Raw genomic sequence first — 10,373 nt, 5'->3', positions numbered from 1 at the left:
ATTATTCATAATACACCTAAATTTGATTTTTAAGTTAGTTAAGCATCAAAATTGACAGGCTGCTCAAAACTTAGGAGGTGGAGTTTGTGAAAACAATTCATTGTAAGGATTTGAAAATACAATTATGTTAACTCTGAAAAAAAAAAAAAACCTCCCAGGAATAAAAAAAAAGTTTATATTGTGATTTTATCACTTTGAATTTACTGTATACACAAATTTGCTTGCATAACTACCTGCGTGGTGTGTTGATATATTGTTTCAGGGAGCTTCACGTTGGCGGAGCTGGGTGTGTGTGAGCCTCCTCACCAGCAGAGCGCCTGTTGCTCGGAGTTGAGCCTGGCACCGCACGGCTACTCTTTGAGTGCCGGCTCGGATGCTGACTCTGACCCCGAGGGCCTGGGGACGCCGGAGCGGGCCATGCAGCTGTGGAGTGGCCGCAGCCCAAAATCGTGCCCCGGCTCGGGTCTGTCCAGCCCGGAGCATTCTGCTCTAACCCTCACTGACTCTGAGAACGAACCGAAGACCGACGACGAGTCAGGTAGGGCAGCGGAGTGGGTGGGACAGGGGAAGAGGGGCCACACTGTTTGTGTGTGTGTGTGTGTGTGTGAGTGAGAGAGAGGGTGGGAATGTATGTGAGTGGGTGTGTTTATGTGAGTGGGTGGGTGTGTGTGAGAGGGTGTGTAGGTGTGTGTGTGTGTGTGTGTGTGTGTGAGTGTGTGTATGTGTGGGTGCGTGTCTGAGTGGGTGTGTGAGTGGTTGTGTGTGTGTGGGGGGGGTGCATGGTTGTGTGTGTGTGTGTGTGTGTGTGTGTGTGTGTGTGAGTGAGAGAGGGTGGGAATGTATGTGAGTGGGTGTGTTTATGTGAGTGGGTGGGTGTGTGTGAGAGGGTGTGTAGGTGTGTGTGTGTGTGTGAGTGTGTGTATGTGTGGGTGCGTGTCTGAGTGGGTGTGTGCGTGTGAGTGGTTGTGTGTGTGTGTGTGGGGGGTGCGTGGTTGTGTGTGTGTGTGTGTGTGTGTGTGTGTGTGGGTGAGGATGATGTGGGAGGCACACTGTAAAAGATCAAATTTGGGTGCATTGACAGACAGGACAAAAGATGTTAAACTGAAATCAGGTTTATTCAGGTTTATTAATTGACCTGAAAATGTCCAGAAGCAGTCATTAACCTATAATTAAGCTTTCACTCTCCCACATAGAAATATGGTACCTTCACATAATTGGATACTGAACTGGACAATTTTTGAATATAATGTTTATATGTTTTTAATTGCAAAAAAGATCAAGAGTATGGAAGGTTGAACTTAAGAAAAAAAGCGTTTGGCATTTTTGGCCTGTTCATTTCGCTCTAGAAGTCTAGATCTGTCTTCATTCAAACATAATGTTCCTGCTGTATAAATGTACATAATTCTATGTATTTTCGATAAACAGGTTTTTATACGACATCAGTCCAGTAGACCTCTTTGTTTTAACCACTGTCCTCTTTGAACACTTTGCACACTGTTTCTGATTCTATGTGTGGGGCTTTTATGACATGCGATGCTTTTTATGGCATATTTCATCTGGTATATGTCCTTTTAATGTATATTTGTGCTGGCACTTCCTAACCATCACGGAGGTCATTTTACTTAGAGTGTCAGCGCGGTTATTTAGTTTGCTGTTTTCGAAATTCTGAATTTGGTGACACCTGCTGTCTCATTATTACTATCATTATTTTTCATCTATGTTAAGTTAGGATAGATTAGCCGGTTGAATGAAACGTGTTCGCACATAGAGCGGACCTCATCACAGTGCAGGCCGTGCGAATACATAAATGGGAGGTGTAAATGCAAGGATGACCTTGACTCGCTTATAATGATATCCAGTTACAGAGTGCATGTCAATGCCAGACGGTAATGGGGGCTACATTTGGTGCTTGTTATCGCATGGATGAAAAAGAAGATGAACATACTGTACCTGCTACATTTTTAGATTAATTCATTATTTGGCTAAAGTGCCACTGTGATTGCTGTAAATGAAGTGTAGCACTTTATATTCTAAGTTACAATGAGGTGTTGTTTTGAAACTGTGATCTGTATCCTTAAAAATTAAACTTCTCAAGATGCAGTGAAACCATTAAGCCATGTTTGGTTCTTTGATCAGTTTTTCTCCCTTTGATCTGCTTTGGTCTTATTAATGTGGTGGCTGTAGTTTTGGGAATATTATGCGGATTGCTGCCATTCATTACCATTAAGACTCCTGGCGAGGGCATGCAGCTGACTAAGGGGGTGGAGTCCTGTCACTGGAGTCTGGGTTGTCAATGCCATAGATGGCATCGGGTTCCATCAGCCTACAGCAGTTGAAAGAGACGCAGTGTCTGGCCTCGCTCACTGTGAAGGATGCACGTGCTCAACCTCTCTCACGCTCGGAGTTCTGGTGATAGAGAGCAGTATGGATGGGTGGTGTTGGTAGGGATGGTGTTGCTTGTGGCTGATGGTGGGGTGTTAGTAGGGGTGGGTGGTGTGTGGACAGGGGTTAAGGTGGGGTGTTAGTGGAGATGGGCGGGCGCAGCTGCTGGACGGGGTCGGTAGTGAGGGGTTAGTGGGGATAGATGGGTGGTGGTGGGAATGTCACGCGGGGGGGGGGGGGGGGGTGATGAGGTGTCGGTGGGGATGGGTGGGTGAGGGCAAAGGCCGGGTGTTAGTAAGGATGGGCGGGTGGTGTTGCTGTGGTGTTGATGGTGGGTGGGAGAGAAGGTGGGGTGTTAGTGGGGAAAGTTAGTTGAAGGTGGGGTGTCCTAGGGGATGGTGGGGGTTATTTTACTGGGTTTGGACGCTTGCCAAACTTTCACTGTGCCAAGTGATTTGCATGTGTTGCTTTCAGGGAGCGTCAGCGTAAATTCATTGTGTTCTCTTTGAGTTTTGGAAGGCTACTTATTAAGAGCACTGAAGCAAGCATATTATCTGTTCTGCTCAACAGGTACAGTTATGTTCTCCTCAGACAGCAGCTTTTTGCTTTTTTTCACTGCTTCCCACAGATCTCTGGTTGAGCCTCACTCCCTCACTAATAACAGGTTACACGTTGGCACTGGTGCTGTCGTGTGGATTTCTGACTTGTGATAAATGCCTATGCACCTGTAGTGACTTGTATGTGCATGTCAGTTGTAGTTGAATATGAGAATAATTTTCTCCTTCATTGCTATGTATCACCCCACCTGATTAGTGATAAATACCTAAGTTGTTTGTCTCTGTGTGTGTGTGTGTGTGTGTGTGTGTGTGTGTGTGTGTGAGCGCACGTGCATGGCTGCGGTTTCGTTATATTTTTTCCCAATGCCATTTATTGATTGCCACAGTGGATAGCTGCATTAGTAACAGTGCGTAGTCAGAGAAAGTAGATCCTTAAAAAATGGACACTTAGATCATTTGCATTGTCCTCGGCAGTGATCCCCCCCAACCCATTCCACCCAGCAGTCTTGAGATGCCTTTGTGAGATGCGTTTCTTATTTGTCAGAGTCAAAAATGTCATCCCTCTCTCTTACTTCATCCTTTCTCTTACTTCATCAGTCTGTGAAAGACAGTAGTTCAGACTTCACAGAGGACCACAGCTATGTGGCCCATTTTAATGGGACTTTTTTCCTTTTAAGGCGTCCTGTATGTGTATGTGCGTTTGTGTAGATTGAATTAAATGTGAACACAGCAAGACTCCAGTCACTAATGGATTCTCACCATGGGAGCTAATTAATAAGGACAGTGAAGCAGGAGCCGGATTTGATCAAGAGAACGCTGTGTGTCTAGCCATGGTAGTGTGTCTCAGGGCATCGTGTGCCGAGCATGCGCGCGTGCGTGTGTGTGTTTGTGTGTGTGTGTGCGTGTGTGTACTAAAGAGTGCGCAGTGAGAAGATACGATAAATCCAGCACCTTGAGGCCACACTTACACTCATTACTACTTTATTTTGCTTTTATTGCTGTTCACGGGTCATCTAGCCCAGTCGGGAAAGGCGGTGGCACTGAACTCATGAACCGATCTGTCTCACCCACTGTGTTCTTCAGCTCTCTTACTGTCGGCATGCATAGCCGTGATGCTCCTCTTCCTCACGTCTCCTGCAGTCCACCAAGGCCTTCGCTGTGCACAGTAGTAGCCACTGGCTACTTCTGCATAGTTCATGTCAATTGTGAGTTGAGTTAAGCAGTTATGTCCACACCCATTAAAATGCCCACTGCTCAGAACAGGAGAAAAAGAGGCATTGTCATATATGCTGACCAGCTGATGAGGGTGTAGTGTCTTCAGAAGGGCTGAGAGTGTAGTGCATTTTTCACCAAAATTAGCAGAACTGTTGCTTTGCTAGGTTGAAGGTGTGAGCAGCCTTATGTATACGTGTGGGGGCGATGTATCAGAGTGGCTGAAATATTCTACACTCAACACTTTCTCCTGCAGCTGCCAGCAGAATCTCGGGTTGCCAGAGGTTACCATGCTTGGTTGTCAGTTCATGAATAAGTTGCCTTTATTCGTGGGAGACCTTCTGCCTTTCTCATCAATTACTCATCTGTTAGTTTAGTTCTGCCTACAGTATTTTTGCACAGTAATTATTTACTCACGAGGCTGCGATTGTTTATTCCTGCCTATGCCATTTGTAAATATCACAGTAGCTCAACAAGCAAATGATACATAATTAAGGTCATTTTAATTATTTGCATGCACTTAAGTAAAATAGCATTCTAAATAAACCTAGCAAGTCATCAGATTATAAGATTTGGATGAAGGGTAGGTTAGCTGAGGTACTGATAGTGGTTGGTGATATAGGAGTAGGTAATGTACTATAATATCATGATATTTGCTGATATTACTTGCAAAGACCATCCAGTAACACAGCAGAGCAGCGTGTGGAAAGGCAACGAGAAAAGGGCTGTGAGCCAGTGACAGCTAATAATGGGTGAACATGACTGGTTTTAATCACAATTTTTTTTTATAAAGATGGATGCCGAAGAACAGGTCTGGTTTATTCTGCTCAGGGTCTCAAAGCTCTGCCTAATTATCAAATGCTCTTGTGCTGCATTACCAACAGCCTGTTACCTTGGGACCGCTGTGTGCATTGTGTGAAGGATCACAGTATATGAGAAGGACTGATTACTGCAGAGCTCCTTGTCATACACACCAAAACACACATTGCTTTACAGAACACAACATACAGAACTCAGCCAGCATCAGTTTCAGCTTGACGCTGGAGACAAAAAGACGCATTTCAAGCCATCATTAAAACTGATCAATTACAGTTGAAAATGCAGTTATATAGGTTGATACATTTGCTAAGGTTAAACTCGGTCCCAGTTACCAATGCACCTGATCCAAGAATTCCAAACCAGAGTATGTGATTTATCTATGGTAGCTGGGATACAGGGACTGGGAGCAGGGGTACAGGGACTGCGAGCAGGGGTACAGGGACTGGGAGCTGGAATACAGGGACTGGGAGCAGGGGTACAGGGACTGGGAGCTGGAATACAGGGACTGGGAGCAGGGGTACAGGGACTGGGAGCAGGGGTACAGGGACTGGGAGCTGGAATACAGGGACTGGTAGCTGGGATACAGGGACTGGGAGCAGGGGTACAGGGACTGCGAGCAGGGGTACAGGGACTGGGAGCTGGAATACAGGGACTGGGAGCAGGGGTACAGGGACTGGGAGCAGGGGTACAGGGACTGGGAGCAGGGGTACAGGGACTGGGAGCTGGAATACAGGGACTGGGAGCAGGGGTACAGGGACTGGGAGCTGGAATACAGGGACTGGGAGCTGGAATACAGGGACTGGGAGCTGGAATACAGGGACTGGGAGCAGGGGTACAGGGACTGGGAGCAGGGGTACAGGGACTGGGAGCAGGGGTACAGGGACTGGGAGCAGGGGTACAGGGACTGGGAGCAGGGGTACAGGAAAGTTGCGAACTGTCTCAGGGTCTCCGCAGTTTATGTGTTACATGTTCAGCATTTTGTCTTGAGCCATCATACTGGCTAAATCAGTTTTAGCTCTCCTGCCTGTCCCAATACGTCAAAATATTTCTGTCAAGAAGAGTAACAAATTGGACATAATGGCTGCAGATGCAGTTAAGAATTGCACCATTCAAACCCTCCGAATGTGCCTCGGCATCTCCTGCCTTTACTGTAGCAGACTCGTACAGAGTAGCTGGCGGTGTGTAGCACTGTCTCTGTGGTTTTTCCCTCTGAGGTATAATGTTATTAGAATGACAATGCAGTCCTGTTAGGCTGAGATTTCCACCGCATTTCATCATATCAGCTTTTGAAAGCCGCGCCAGTTGTGCCTCTGTTCTTCAGCCTAGGGCTCCCGGGTTAAGGACGCATCTGTGAAAACCCTTTCGCCCTCTGCCTTTCTCCTGCGAGCCTTTTGGCGTGGCAAGCCAGTATTTTAGTGCACGTGTGACGGCGCTAATGAATGTACTAATGGTACCTGTTGCTCTAGATGCTTATCTGTCCCTTTCCCTCATCCTTGCTGTTATTTCGTGATTGTTTAGGAGAATCCATTAGCATGTGCTTGCCACCCAAGTAACGCGCGTGCAGCCATTTTGCTGTCACCTGGCAGACAAACGTGGTAGTGACAGCGTGGGACATTTATTTAACGTGTCGATGGCAGCAGCAAAAAGAGGTAATTGAGAATTGATTTGACCATAATGACTTTTCATATGTTCCCTGCAGAATGCTGATGCCGACTGATTAAGCTGTGAGACGGCAATTTGCCACTTAATGGGGTCTGCCCTTGTCCTATGCCCAAGACAAACCACCCATGGATAATGCAGCGGGATAAAGGAACCATACTCATCTGAATCACTGTACGGTGGCTTTTCTGTACTTTTACTGCGGTTTAATCTGCTGTTAGTTTCTCCCTACAAAGAAGCCGATTGCTGGTTTTGTAAACGGTAGATTGCGCAGTTTCACTGCACGGCCTCAACTCAAGGAAAAGGGTCCCGTCGTGAAAGCGCCACTCCTGATGTGTTTAAAGGCTGGTTTCTTAAGCCCGTCAGACTCCTCCAACACATCTGAAGCAGGTTCCATCGGAGCGCGGGTAGTAGATTTGCTCGTGGGCGGCTGAACCAGCGTGCAGTCCCACTTCCTGTCATACGTAGGTGTTATCAACTTGTTCTTTCCATTCCGTGGGTCAACACACCTGCTTTGAACGCAGCATTAAAGTAATAAGCTAAGGGAGAGCAGACACAAGCGTTCTGTGATGTCATCTATCTGTGCTATACCACACTGTCCCCTGACTGTCATCAAAATGTTTCGTAACCACGGGATCAGATGTGTCTAGAGTACTGACATTTTATGGCAAATAAACACAGACCAGACCAATATGTTCCCTAACATCCTACGCTGTAAATTTAAAGGGAGTCATTGAAAATACTGTGCAAACTTGGTATTGACTGAATCAGCCATGGTGAAGTATGTTACTAAGTTATTTTAAGTTTTTCACAGATTCTTGAAGACAAGCTCACATAAAGACCACATTGTATGTGCTTTTTTATTATTCTGTAATGTTAACAACCAAAAGAACAAAGCTCGAAAGTACATTTTATATTTATTTTGTGTCATGAGTCAGTCAAGTTAGGAGGTGCAGAAAAAATGAAATATTTCTATTCTTGATGTGTGAAACAATAACCCTGCATTGGTTTGTTGTTTATATCATATGGTTTAACAGTTCACACCTGTTTTTGCAGATCAAGGAAATAAATCATAAAAGAGGATGAAAGCTAGGCATACATTAGTATCCATTACTCTGTTATATACTCTGACTTTGGGATCCCTTGTAGATTATTGGATTTCATTAGATTAGATGTATAAAATGTAGGTTTTGTGTTAAACATGTAAACATGACCTGTAAAAATCATTTGTGATTTTTCCAAAGCAGATTTAAACTAAGTCTAGTTACATTTACGTTTACATTTACGGCATTTAGCAGATGCTCTTATCCAGAGCGACTTACAAAAGTGCTTTGTCATTTACTCATAGAATATATCCAAGTACAGTATAGTAGGTTAGAATTAAACATACCAATGAACTAGAATACTGTAGAATACAGGGATGAATGCTGATACCTCGAAGTACAAAACACATAAGGTCTATCTTAAACAATGATAAGTGCTATAAACAATAAGTGCTAGAGATTGATAAACAACATAAACAATACCCTACAATAAGTACTCATTTAGTCAGTCAATATGGGAGCAGTGTCAGTTGTCCTTTAAATATTCTGCCAATAGATGTGTCTTCAGTCTGCGTTTGAAGACTGCAAGGGACTCTGCTGTCCGGACAGAAAGTGGGAGTTCATTCCACTATCTTGGAGCCAGGACAGAAAATAGTCTCGATGCTTGTCGTCCATGAGACCCGAAGCAAAGTATTTCAAGCTGAGCCGTACCTGAGGTTCGAAGTACTCGAGGTACGGATCGGACTTTGACCATTGACTTCATGTATGAAGGGGCTGGTCCATTTTTGGCTTTGTAGGCAAGCATCCAGGTTTTAAATCTGATGCGTGCAGCTACTGGGAGCCAATGAAGGGAGCGCAGCAGTGGAGTAACGCGTGAACTTTGGAAGATTGAAGACCAGTCGTGCTGCTGCACTCTGGACAAGTTGTAGAGGTTTGATGGCTCTTAGAGGAAGACCAGCAAGTAGCGAGTTGCAGTGGTCTAGCGTTGAGATCACAAGAGACTGCACAAGCACCTGGGCAGCTTCCTGCGAGAGAAAGGGTCTTCCTCGTGCGTTTTCCTTGCTCTTTCCTGAACGGGGAGTGGGGGCTGCGGGTTGAAGCCATTTCTTTCCAATTTGTATGTTGGAAAAGTGGATGGGGACTCTTCATGGGATTGTAAAATCACAGGAATAATTTTTGCCAGTTTCCCATTTTGAAAACCTCTCAGGAGTGAAATGCTGACCTATCTGTCACTGCATGAAATATTAGATACTGACTTGTAAAAAAAAAAAAAAATTATTTGTTCTGTTCCTCTCCTTTGTCTGTCTCTGTACCTTTCTTGCTCTTTTGTATGTATGTGCATTTGTAAATATTTGTGTGTGTGTGTGTGTGTGTGTGTGTGTGTGTGTGTGTGTGTGTGTATGAGAGAGGGTGTGTATGTGTGTATTCCGAGTTTGTTTTTTATAGTTTGTTATTTTATTTTGCTTTTTGTCTTTCAAGCATACTTTGATGAAGAGGAAGATCCATTCAGTGATCACCATTTCAGTAAGTCTCATTAGCTGTTTTGTCGTGTGCGTGGGTTTGTGTACGTGTGCATGAGCATGTGTGTATGTGTGCACGCGTGCGTGTGTTTCTGATGTGCCTTACTGTCGTCTGTGGTCATTCCAGCACATAGAGGGCTCCACCCATCAGTGATGTCACTGCTGACTGCTTGCCACATCACAGTGTGGCCATGGCGCCGGGCCGAACACGTCCATCGCCTTACCGCAGTGTTGTAACCCCAACCGCTCCCTCTACGCTGTACCTCGCGAGAGGCCCAGTCGACAGCAGATGGATGGCCGCCTTCATCATAAAGCTCATTAGGAACTTCATTAATCACAATGCCTTAAACAAACCCAAGGCCAATTACCCGCTCCTGGCACGCTGCCAGCGTTCGCCCATCCATCGCTCCCTCTTGTTCTGGAAATGATTTGAGTGAGTGCTGTTTTTTTTTTTTTTTAAAGATATTTAGCTTCTGTCTCATCACTGGGCAAAATTAGCAAATGAGTTTGAGGATTCTGCCTTTGTCTGTGTAAATGAAATAGCCTTTCCTTTCTTCTGTAGTTCTAAAACTGATCTGATGCCTGTAACTGGAACAAGATTGTCATTGTCATTTTGTCGTAACATATTTTTCAGGAATCTAGGCGCAATCAGAGAGTCTGGTTGGGCACTTGAGCAATATTTCATCAGCTAAAATTAAGTAGCATGGATGCAGTTGTGTTACTTGCACAGCTTTCCAAAGCTGTTAGCTCAAAGGAGGAGTTCATGAGAGGCAGGGTGGTATTTCATGTATGTCGTAGCTTGTCTGAATTTCATTTTACCGTTCTGTCCTGTACCTTTTGTAAGGTGTAGTATAAGGGTGCAGTATAAGGTGTAGTATAAGAGTGGAGTGGCTGAGGATTCTGCTTGTGGGTAAACGCTAATGTGGTGGAGTGGGACGGCAAAGCACTTTAAGCAAATGACCCTGCGCTGAGTGATAGTGGGCCATCGGTAGAGGCAGGTGCTGACGGCCTAATAACGCTCATCCTCCTGCCCTGTCTGCTTCACGTGGGGTGTACTAACAACCTGCTTATGTGGCCATGCTGCATTCACACTGCTCAGCATATTGATTAGTATGAGAGAGAGCAAGATAGAGCGAGTGTCTCTGGGTGTGTGTGTGTGTGTGTGTGTGTGTGTGTTTGTG

The sequence above is a fragment of the Electrophorus electricus genome, chromosome 6 (assembly GCF_013358815.1).
Source record: "Electrophorus electricus isolate fEleEle1 chromosome 6, fEleEle1.pri, whole genome shotgun sequence".
Classification (NCBI taxonomy): Eukaryota; Metazoa; Chordata; class Actinopteri; order Gymnotiformes; family Gymnotidae; genus Electrophorus; species Electrophorus electricus.
This window is presented reverse-complemented; position numbering follows the sequence as displayed.